At 45.9% G+C, this 12,588-nt stretch overlaps 1 pseudogene; it reads right to left on the reverse strand.

The window, feature by feature from the left end:
* Positions 1–11,574: 11,574 nt before the first annotated feature.
* Positions 11,575–12,384, reverse strand: LOC100341470 (small ribosomal subunit protein eS1 pseudogene; annotated as a pseudogene).
* Positions 12,385–12,588: the final 204 nt, after the last annotated feature.

Here is a 12,588-nt window from a genome sequence, read left to right on the forward strand (position 1 = left end):
CATTGCCCTAATTCTCTCTCTCTCTCTCTCTGGACTTTCATCCCTCCAGAACATCTCTCTCAGGTTAATCTCTTCAATCTCTGACACTTCTTCACAACCTTGACCAAATCCCTTCAATGGCTCTCCACAACCTCCAGACTAACCTGGCCCTGAAGCTCGCATCCTAGCCAACCACTGAGTGCAATTACATTGCACTGGTAGCCTGAAACGCATGCTTTCCACTCCTGCCCCTGGGAAGGGAGGTCTTAAGAATGCATACACCTGGGACAAACATTGTGGCATAGAGGATGATGCCACTGCCTGGCTTGCCAGCTTCCCATATGGGCACCAGTTTATGTCCCAGCTGCTCTACTTCTGATCCAGGTCCTTGCTCATGACCTGGGCAAAGCAGCAGAAGATGGCCCAAATACTTGGGCCCCTGCACCCACCAGGGAGACCTGGAAGAAGCTCCTGGCTCCTGGCTTCAGCCTGGTCCAGTGCTAGCCTTTTAGATGATCTTAGGAGTGAACCAGTGGCTGGAAGATATTCTCTCTCTCTCTCTCCCTCTTCCTCTCTCTCTGTAACTATGACTTCCAAATACACAGCTAAATCATAAAAAAACAATGCACACAACTGGCCAGACTGGAGAAATGCAACACCAGAGTATGGCTTTCACCTGTCTCATCCATGCTTCTGTTTGAGCACCGTGCCCACCTGAATAGGTAGATGTGGTTCTAAGGAAAGCAAACCGAGGCCAGTAACCTGGAGTAGAAGAAACAGCTGAGCCTAGCAGTTAACCCAATCCTACCTTGTTCAGATAACACACTTGATCTCTTTTCCCCAGCAACCTCCCCCTAGGGCTTTCTGTAGACTACTTCTTCCTGAGGAGGAGCTGAGGCCCCCTACGGAGCAGTGCCCATGTTGGCTTGCTCTTCACAGCTCTCTGGTCTACTCAAGCACCTGCTCTCTCACACTTACTTCCTGAAGCTGGTCTTGTCTCAAAATCTCCCAGATTCATCTCTCCTCCTAATTCTGCAGAATTAGGATCCTTGCAACTGCCAAAGCCCTAGTTATTTACTGAATTACTGCACAGTCCATCTCTTTGTATGCATACTAATATTAAAAAAAAATTATTGGGGCCGGCGCTGTAGAGTAGTAAGTTAAGCCTCTGCCTGCAGTGCGATATACCACATGGGAACCGGTTCATGTCCGGTCTCACACATGGTGGCAGGGGCCCAAGGACCCGGGCCAAACTCTGCTGCCTTCCCAGGTACATCAGCAGGGAGCTGGATTGGAAGTGGAGCAGCCAGGTCTCCAGCCCATATGGGATGTTTGCATTGCAAGCAACTGCTTCACCTTCCATGCCACAATACCGGCCCCATAGAATTATATTTTGTCTCCCCAGTCAAAGGGGCTGGGTCCATATCTCATGTATTTGTGTAAGCACTCAGCCCCTATCCTCTTGCTTGACTGCGAAGAGCCCTTCTTACTCAAACTTGGACTGAAGGTCTTCACTGGCTCTCAAACCATTAACAAAACGGGGAAGTGCCTCCATGTGCCTAAACATAATATTATTAATTTCTTCCAAAGTATTGATAAATATTAGACTGTGAGATCAACAATTTGTCACCTCTGTAAATAATTCAGATATACTAAGTTCAAAAATGTGGCTGTGACTACAAGTAAACATTAAAAAAAATTCGGGGCCTGCGTTGTGGCATAGTGGGTTAACCCATTTCCTGGGATGCTGGCGTTCCATATGGGCCCCAGTTTGTGGTACTACCACCCCGCTTCCCATCCAGTTCCCTAGTAAAGTGCCTGGGAAAGCAGCAGAAGATGGCCCAAGTGCTTGGGCCCCTGCACCCATTTGGGAGACCTGGAAGAAACTCCTGGCTCTTAGCTTTGGACTGGCCCAGCCCCAGCCACTGAAGACATTTGGGCTGTGAACCAGTAAATAGAAGTTCTCTCTCTCCCTCTCTTTGTAATTTGGCCTTTCAAATAAATAAAATAGTTATTTTTAAAAATTGCTTTTTTTAAAAAAATTCTTATTTATTTATTTGAGAGGTAGAGTTATAGGCAGTGAGAGGGAGAGACAGAGAGAAAGGTCTTCCCTCTGTTGGTTCACTCCCCAACGGCCAGAGCTGGGCCGATCTGAAGCCAGGAGCCAGGTGCTTCTTCCTGGTCTCCCACGCGAGTACAGGGGCCCAAGGGCTTGGGCCATCTTCTACTGCTTTCCCAGGCCGCAGTAGAGAGCTGGATTGGAAGAGGTGCTAGGACTAGAACCGGCACCCATATGGGATGCCAGAGCCATAGGCGGAGGATTAACCTATTGCGCCAGAGCACCCGCCCCTAAAAAAATTCCTTTACAAAGCCTAATAAATTTAAAAGCAAGAAAAACAAGAACAGTGTTACTCGTAGTAAACGCAGGAAGCCATATTTCCTAGAAGAGTCCAGATATGTAGGGATTTAAATTCAAATGTGATTGAAAAGGATCTAGGGTGTGTATAAAGAACACCTTCAGAAAAATGGCAGCTATAATTCATTACAACAGTATTAACAATGCCATATGCTGGGGTGGCTCTGTGGCACTTCAGTGGGAGGCTTAACCTTCTATGCCTCAGGACCAGGCCCAGTATGAAACATTTAGAAAAAATTTTTTGGTGCTGATGATGTGGCACAACAGGTTAAGCCACTCTCTACAGTGCTGACATTCCATATGGGCGCTGGTTTGAGTCCTGCTTGCTCTACTTCTCTGCTAAGGCATCTGGGAAAGCAGAGGAAGATGGCCCAAGTACTTGGGCCTCTTCACCCATGTGGGAGACATGGATAAAGCTCCTGGCTCCTGGCTTTGGTCACTGCAGCCATCTGGGGAATGAACCAGCGAATGGAAGACTTCTCCCTCTCTGCCTCTGCCTCTCCCTCTCTGTAACTCCACCTTTCAAATGAATAAGTAAATGTTGAAAATTTTTTTCTTTCCATTTCAAAAATTATTTGAAAGGCAGAATGACACAAAGAGAGGTAGATTCAGGGAAAGAAAGAGATCTTCCATTCCCTGGTTCACTCCCTGGTTGGCTGCAATGACTGAGTGAGCTAGACCCAAGCAAAGAGCCTGGAACTCCATCCTTGTCTCCAGCATCGGCGGCAGGGGCCCAAGCCCTCTTCCACTTCCCTCCCAGGTGCATCAGCAAGGAGCTGGACAGGAGGCAGAGCAGATAACTGGTGCTCCAACGTAGGCCAACAGTGCAGAAAGCAGCATCTTAGCCCGCTACCCTGGAATTATCCATTGTCTTCCTGAAAACTTAAAAACCTTTTAATAGAAAATATTTATCCTGCTCACGCTTTGGTGAATTTAATGCAGCAATGAGATGAGAATGGTTCTTATGGGCCAGATTTTGACGTAGCAGTTAAACCACCACTTGGAAGGCCCACATCTCATATCAGAATGTTGGGGTTTGAATTCTGGTTCTGCTCACGACTCTAGCTGCCTGCTAGTGTGTATCCTGGGAGGCAGCAGGTGAATGCTGAGGCATTTCTGTCCCTGTCACCCACGTGGGAAGCCCAGGTCGAATTACCTTTCTAGCTCCTGACTTCAGATGGACCCAGACCCAGCCATCGCAGGCATTTGGGGAGTGAATCAGTGAATGGGAAATCTCTTTCTATCTTTCAAATAAATATATTGTCAATTAAAAAATGACCATTAAAACACCAACAATATTCATTTACTTCTGATTTTCAAAATAAGAAATAAACAAACAACAACCACAAAACCTGACTCATTGGTCTGGGACTTAGAACCAAGCCATCCCTCTTGGCATCTCTGAATTGTAAATAGTAACTATGGAACAAGCATCCTGGCAGGAAGAGCTGCCTTGCTGCAGACCATTCCCCTGCAAGGAGGCCAAAGAAGAGTCCCTGCTTTCTGCCAAACTCCACAGTGCTGGACACGGCCAAGCTCTTAAGCAAATTGGTCCCGGTCAGCCATGAGCTTGGACCCCAGGACTCGACCACTGGCATCCTGCCCTGGGAGGAGAAGGTGCCTCTGGGCTTTTGTCCTCTCGCAGCAAGGTAGGGCACAGTCCCTACAGTCTGCTGCGCTGCCAGGAGAGTGGGGACCACCTTTCCACCACACTCAGCCCTGAGGGTCCCTAAGACTGCAGGTGCTGCCCTACTTGTCGATATTAAGGGCCCTGGTCCTGAAGCTGGACCTTCTCCTGAAGCCTGACGTGGCCATCTCATTCCCTATTGTCTTTTTTTTTTTAATTTTTTGACAGGCAGAGTGGACAGTGAGAGAGAGACAGAGAGAAAGGTCTTCCTTTGCCGTTGGTTCACCCCCCAATGGCCGCCGCGCTGCGGCCGGTGCACTGCACTGATCCGAAGCCAGGAGCCAGGTGCTTCTCCTGGTCTCCCATGTGGATGCAGGGCCCAAGCACTTGGGCCATCCTCCACTGCACTCCCGGGCCATAGCAGAGAGCTGGCCTGGAAGAGGGGCAACCGGGACAGAATTCGGCACCCCGACGGGGACTAGAACCTGGTGTGCCGGCGCCGCAAGGCTGAGGATTAGCCTAGTGAGCCGTGGCGCCGGCCTCCCTATTGTCTTATACAGTGTGCAGTACAGGCTATTGCTCAAGCTTGAGGCACAAAATACTCTGCTTTGCTTTGCTGGCACTTCTCAGTCTAGAGAAAATCTCCCTCTTATTCTTCCAATCCCTTTCCTCTGAGATTAGAAAGGGAAAGGAAGAAAAGGAAATGTGATCTGGTGACCTTAGGAGCTAGATAGTATTTCAATCTTGCCATGATTGTGAAGGCAGGGATTATTATTATAAAAGCCTTTTTTGCTTACAGTGAGAAAATGCAGGATCAAATAAATTAAGGAATTCGTACAAAGCCGCATCACAGATGCAGCCTTTGGTGCAATGGCTAAAGTGCTGGGTGGTACACCCATAGACCACATCAGAGAGCTTTGGTTTGAGACCTGCCTCTGCTTGATTCTTCCAGTTCCTGCTAACACGCATCCTGGGAGATGGCAGGTGATGGGTCACCTGAATTGAGTTTCAAGGTCCAGGTTATGGCCTGGTCCTGTCATGAGGATTGTGTGCAGGCATTCGGATCACCAACCAGAGCAGATGAGAGCCCCTCTTATTTCTATCTGTCTGTCCGTCTGCCTTGGGACATCCAAAGTCCACACGGACTTATTCACAGGTACATCTGTCCCAAGAAGATGGGCAGCAGGGCCCCGTGTTCTCACATTTGTGGGTGAGGACACCCAGGGAACTCTGCCTGAGATTGTGTGAGTCATAGTCAGAAGCAATGCACCTGTAAATACAAACAGTTTCGTTCTAATGGCCACCTGTAAATATGTAAATGTACCTGTAAATATGTAAATGCACCTGTAAATACAAATGCAGTCTTCATTCCAATGGCCACCCCTCCTTTTGGGGACCTTTAGATTTTGGCAGGGGGGAGGAGGTTCAGGGCTTGCCACTGGCAGAAGCTGAGTACTCAGGGACTTGCCTCCTTGCGCTCTATGCACAGCTGTATAGCAGCTCTTGGCTCTGTTGACTCCGTGACTCTCCTCCACCACTCACGCCAGCCACACCAACTGTCCTGCAGTCATAGCTCACTTCTGTTGTGAGACAAATCAAGCTCAAAATTCAGGCAGTAGCGACCGGCAGTGTCACTGAGAGGGGCCATTTGTGAACCAACTCCTTGGCCGTACATAGCCCGTTATAATGTCGCTCATGACAGTACTCAGGAGCTGTGTCGCTTGTCTCTCTTGTGGACCACTGATGAGCCAGTTTCCTCTGCATAAGCATTGGTGTGATGTCCATGTAAGCCTCAAGACTTTACTCCACCCTTGTACTGTATGATGTGGTGCCCATTCAGAACCTGGGACCTTGCTTCCCAACTCCCAGCAGTGGTAGCTATTGAGACACACAGCTGAGTGCATCAGAAATGCCTCAGCCAGGAGGCTACCACGTGGGAGAGCACCCCCCACTACCACTGAATAAGGGGGAGCAGTAGCCACACTCTGCTGCTTTAATGGGGCCCCTTTGCAGGGTCCGCCTGCTCCTGAGCTCCCGTGGGAGGTATGGACTCCATTGCAGTGATTATCTCCCACTGCCCAGCTCTGAGTTGTGAGCTTGCTAGAAACACAAAACTCAGGCCTCTCCCACTCACCTCAGATCCCCTACACCCAGGGCTGCATTTTAACAAGACAAAACTTGGGCCAAAAATAGGAGGCATGTAGATCCATTCTTGGAAAATTGCCAAAGAATAAACAAAGCAAGCTATAATAATGACAGTACCATTTTAAAAAATCACATCATTTTGAAGAACACTATTTAGTGCCCAATTTTTTTAAATAGAGCAGAAAGTGAAAATTACAAAGTTTTTGCTTAATTTGAGCGAAAACCCAGCTTGATTTTTACCTATTTGCTAGCCATGCTGATCTGCCATAATTTTTGCCTGACTAATATGATGTTCTTGCACTTGGAAAGATTGCTACACTAAATTATTAGCTTTTTCAGTTCTGCAGAGCAAGAGAGGGAAGCTTAAATATAATGAATACCTGTTGTTATCATGCCCAGACTACGTTCCAAGTCTAATCTTACTTTGGGCTTTTACTTTTAAAGCAACTAAAATATTCAACTGCTTTCTAAGCTATTGAAAATGGGTTATAGATGTGATTATAAGTTAAAGCTGTAAGAACAACCCAATTTTAGAAAAAAGTTCCTGCCCAAGCCATGTCTTGGCCACCTACTAAGAATCTACACTTTTTTTAAAAAAAGATTTATTTATTATTTGAAAGTTAGAGTTACACACAACACACAGAGAGAGGAGAGGCAGAGAGAGAGAGAGGTCTTCCATCCTCTGGTTCACTCCCCAGTTGGCTGTAATGGCTGGAGCTGTGCCAATCCGAAGCCAGGAACCAGGAGATTCCTCCAGGTCTCCCGTTGTGGGTGCAGGGGCCCGAGGACTTGGGCCATCTTCTACTGCTTTCCCAGGCCATAGCAGAGAGCTGGATCAGAAGTGGAGCAGCCAGAACTCGAACCGGTGCAGGCAGCGGCTTAACCTGTTATGCCACAGTGCCAGCCCCACATAAATTCTTAAAAAAGCCTAAAATCTGCCTTTCACATCCATGGATAAGAGAAAAGCAATTAGTTTGAAATTTCAATTTTTGTCATGACAGTGCCGCGTCTGCCTTCCATTTCCCAAGAATAAAGAATACAGCAAAGATAAGAAACCAAACTAAATTAAACGCTTAGAGAAAGTGACCGTTTCAACGCCTGCATTGTGATGTAGCAGGTAAAGCCGCTGCCTGTAACACCAGCATCATATATGTGTGGCTGTTGGTATCCAAGCTGTTCCTCTTCTCATCCAACTCCCTGCTAATATGTCTGATAAAAGCAGCAGAAGGTGGCCCAAGTGCTTGGCCACCTGCCATCCATGTGGGAGACCTGGGAGAAGTCCCTGGTTCCTGGCTTTGGCCTAGCCCTGCCCCAGCCATTTTGGCCATTTGGAAAGTGAACCAGAAGATGAAAGATATCTCTCTCTCTCTCTCTCTCTCTCTCTCTCTCTGTAATTCTGACTTTCAAATAAACAAATCAATCTTAGACAAAAAAAAGAACCAAGTGAATTTTCATGAAAAAATTTACCCCCCATCATCACACCAGTTCAAACCATAAATCTAAAAGCACTTCAAAAAGTTTGGGGGAACAGTAGAATTTAAAATTTGAGTTTATTTTGATGCAGAAATTTCTGGAACAAAATGCTTTTTCTTCATAATATGAGGAAAATGTAGGTTATGAAATAACTATGTGAAGATTTCCAAAAATTTCTTGCACCAAAGTAAGTTCCTAATTTGAACCTTTTGATGTCTTTTCATGTTACACCATTATTAATCTTCACTTTTTTTCTCACTCTTCACAGAATCGTTTTTTCTTTCCTACAGAATCTCTGCAATCCTGTTTTTTTCCTGCTGTGTGGGCTCCCATGACTCCCTGCCATGTGTAGTGTTCTTAAATAGCAGGAACCTGTATCACCCTGTATCCACTTTGATCTCTTGAAGTCACTCTTCATACAACCAAGTTTTTCGAGTTTGTGAGAAAAATTTAATTAACCACTCCTTCACAAATTTTAAGGAACATGTGAGATAATTAAGCCAAAAAGAAAATTCTACTGAGAAATGTCACTTGCATGATTAACCAATTTTTTTCTATGTGTTAGTTTTTTTCTTTTTAATGTAAGATATATCTGTTCCTTTAAGGAGCCTATAACCATATTACTGGGGAAATGACGCAATGTAGTCTGAACAAAACAGATTCTAATATAAAATACTCAAACATGAGTGCCATAGTTCATAGGAGACGGGAAAGAAAATTCTCCTTAGCACCAAGTGAGTTGCAGGCTGTGACAATGGGATTGGATACCAGGGAGAATCAGTGTCTTCCCTTGCCTATAGCTTTGAGAAATTTGCATACCCAAAAGAACAGAGACATTCTCCTTACAGGGCTTGTTGAGAGCTTTCTGAGAGAGTCCCTTTCTTATCATGTCTCTTAATTAACCTTTCACCCACCAGGGTGTCCCAGGCTAGCATTCTGCTCCTCTGCAACTCCCTAGAGGCCCGCTTTCTGGTGGTGGAGTCGTTATCCCAGCTTCTTGTGAGCGGGAAGTTCATCTCTGCCATCATTTCCTCCTCTCCTCTTCACAGCCCCTGCTCTTCTTCCATCAGCTGAGTCTTTCGGCAGTTGGGAACAGAGGGAAACAGCCAGGAGCGGGGTTCATGGTCGAGTCCAACGCAAAGCCCTGGAGAGCCATGTTCAGCTTAATTTTGCAATACTCCCACAGCAGTAAGGAGTAAATCATGGTATTGCTTTTGCTGTCTTCTTCTGTTTTCTCCACCGCCCTTGTTCTATTTTTCTGCCGAGCAAATCTCTATAGGCTCCAGAGGGTGGTATCTGTCTGAGAAAAGCAGCCCTGCAGTTTAGGAGAGAAGACACTCACAGTCATAAAATTTCTTATGTGTTCCTTCTCCTTGGTTTGGATGCCCACTTAATGAAGTCAGAAAACAGTTATTAAAGGTGTGTTGTGTGCTCTGAATAAGTAGCTGGCTAATTCATTGCTGACCAAGGCATCTTAAACTATTAAAACAATAAACTTCAGGAGACAGTATCCATATTATTATTTATAAAAGCCAATATATTTGTGTACATCAGGATAGACACATCTAGAGATTCAGATTTTAGAAGCATGATGACACAAGGCCTTAAAAAATCACTCTCCCCTCTCCCTCCAAACATCCATGACCAGGTCCTGTTCCCTCTGCGGCTTGGAAGAACATTCCAGAGACAGAGTCTACACGGACTCCAACCGCTCAACAAATTGGATGATAAACTTGGCTGTAGAGTTGAGCCTTCTTCTATCCATGTTTACTTCAACGATCCTTCAGAAGGTGGGAAGGGACTTTTGTAAGAGCCAAAATGCTCCATCCAGCAGAGACCAACATCCCTGGTTAAATAGGAAAAGGGTGCCATAGCTTTCCCTCATCTCTGATAGCGTGTGATGCCAGGAAGATTTGCTCAGGTGTGTTTATGCTTTCACAACTTCCCTGAGTAACACAACTTCGGGGGACCTAACACACCACCGAGGAGGAACAGGATTCCTGGGAGAGACTGCAGCCACTGCATCTTGTTCCTGGAGACCCCAACCATCCTGCGGACAGCCAGTCTCTGCTGTGGGGGGAGGGGGCTCCATCCTCAACAGCCGGTGACAAAGAAGAGCGTTCATTTCATCTCAGTGGTTTCAAGCATCTGTGGCCAGGCAAACCTCTTTCCCAAATAGGATTTCATCTCAAACCACAACGTGCAAAAATGGATAAACACAGAGTTCTTTTTTTTAAGTGAAGGGTAAAAGAAGGGGTGTTGTAGGCTAAAAGGCTGAATTATGTCCAGCCAAATTCATCTATTGAAGCCCAACCCTTAGTTCTTTAAAATGTGACTACATTTGAAGAGGTGATTAAGGTTAAATGAGGGCATTAGGATGGACCCTAATCCAACATGATGAATGTCCCTTAAAGAAGAGGAAATCTGGACACAGCGAGGGCTCTGTGAGAAGATGGCCATCTACCTGCCAAGGAGGAAGGCCTCAGGAGAGTGTGACCCTGACCTCACCTTGATCTTGGACCTCCAGCCTCCATAACCTTGAAACAGTAAGCTTCTGTTGCTTAAGCCACCCAGTCTGTGATCCTTTGTTAGAGCCCCAGGAGCCAAGGCAGGGGCTTGTGTAAATGACTTTGTGTCCTGTTCGCCTGAATCCCTCTGCTCTCTCCAGACACCCCTGAGGAACTCTGACATCTATTGGAATGCCAATATATGAAAACCACTGATCTAATCCTGTCCTCTCACTGTGGGAGCACAGATTCAAGCCCAAGAATTGAAGGAGTCCCCAGCCCATGGCAGAGCAGATGATGGTCATGATAACCAAGGCCCAGCCTCATCTCCTTCCCACGAAGCCTGAAGAGAAAGGCATGATACAGTTGGCACACACATGCCACCTAGGGGCTGCCCCTTCCTGCTGATGGTTGGATGTTTTGTGGATGAAAGCAGTGGCGCAGGAAGCCTTAGCCTATGGAGCTGGTTCCCTCATGCCTCTCTCCTTCCCTCCCTACCCCATATCAGACATGGCTCCTGGTAAGGTATATTTAAAATCTGGATTTACAGTTCACATTCCATCACTTTTGCTTATTTGATACTTAAATCATTTTCCTCTTCTAACACTCAATTAAGTTTGAATGATTGTCTCACCAGATGAATCTAATGACTAGTGCTCAAAAATGTTGTGTGATCCTTTTCCTACCTAAGAAGAACACAGAGGATAGAGAGTCATGGCCTCCTTCTGGTGTATGTGTGCAAGCTTTATAGACAAACTCTCTCTCTCTCTCTCTCTCTCTCTCTCTCTCTTTCCCAATGAGGCTCACCAAGAAACTCCACAGCAGCAATATCGATCATGCAGGAACCACAAGGGATAACAACAGAACTTGCCCCAGCTGAACTTTGTTGAACACACAAAGTGTGTGTGGATTTTGGACTCTGAATATAGGAACCAGGGAAGTGAGGTAGGGCCAGGCAGACTGCACTATCCCAGTTCCCTGTGGAGCTGTGCCTGCCCAAGAGCTCAAGGTCCCCCCCAGGGAGGGGAGAAAAGAGGCAGGGAGTGAGGAAGCCGGTTACAACTAGTGAACAGGGACCTTCTGACAGATGGTGTGGATGCATATGCAGATAGCCTGTCTCATTGAGGGCAGATTTGCTCAAGAGTTGCTCAGGCTGAGATACAGAAGTCATTGGGCACAAGCAGAACTGAGTGTGGAGCACTTGAGACAGAATAGGAGTGCAACAGTGTGGCCACTGGCCTGTGCTACCAGCTCAAATTCATGCACATCCAAATTAGGCTGTGAGTCCAAGTATATCGTTACCTATATCCAGAGTTTATATACTGTGGGAGGCACTGTCAGTGTAGATGATAAATCCCTGAATACATCTTTTTGGGCTTCCTTTTTTTTTGTTACAAATAGGACTTTTTATTTGTCACTATTCCAGCCTAAGTTTTAAATAGAACCTTGGATGGGGGTTCATATCCATCAGCTCAATGAACTTTAGCACCTGTCTCAGCCCCTCTGGCTTTTCTGAAACTACTACCTTCACCATGAAACTCCATGAGTTTTCCCAATTCAAAATTGGGCTTCTTCGACATACTTAACTTTTTCTAATGAAGACATATGGACAGGATAAATTGGCAAACCTTCTCTATTTCTTTTCCAGTGCTGTCTGGAATCAATTTATAGACTACTTCTTTCAAGTCATTTGTTTGCACCTCCCATGTAATGATTCCCATCAACTTCCGGGTTTGGAGGACCTGTTGGTGCTGAGCATAGGAAGTCCTCTGTACCGGGTTGCTGCGGTTTTTAGTGAAGCCAACGCAGAACAGATGAAGCAGATAACCACTGGTAGTGCTGACATCAACATGAGCTTCCATCATGGTCTGTCATTTTTTGACCATGGAACACAAGTTGTCATGGGTAAGATCCATGCCGTGAAAGTTAGTCAGATAGCTCTTGCACTGAACGTCCTCAGAACGTCCTCAGTAATCAGCTTGAATTTTCTAAATGTAACTTCATCATTCTGCAGGTCAGCAAGACTCACTTCAGAAACATGACCCTTGAGACGATCAGATGCAATCTTGGTTCCCTGAGTTTTCTTGACTGACTGGTGTTTTTCCAATATTTCTTATGTTGAACATAGCAGGTGCTTTCACATCATCCCAATCCTTCTCAGAAAATGGGTCCACCACTTTCCTCTTAGCTTCCTTTTTCTCACCTTTTGTAAGGTGCTTGTTCTTGCCAACCACCATGGTGGTGTTCAGAGAGCCAAAAGGGGGGCTTCCTTTATACAGGGATGAAGTGTGAGAACAGTGTGTTCTTGTCCGATACTCAAAGTCCAGTTACTATTTTAGAAAACTGTGATTGGAACTATCACTTGATGAATTTTATAATAGCATACTCTCAATTGCATTAATTCAACCAGTTATTAGAGGAGTTACTCCAGTGTCTAAAAT

This window comes from Oryctolagus cuniculus, chromosome 13 (assembly GCF_051225735.1).
Source record: "Oryctolagus cuniculus isolate XC-2025 breed Fujian yellow rabbit chromosome 13, ASM5122573v1, whole genome shotgun sequence".
Lineage (NCBI taxonomy): Eukaryota > Metazoa > Chordata > Mammalia > Lagomorpha > Leporidae > Oryctolagus > Oryctolagus cuniculus.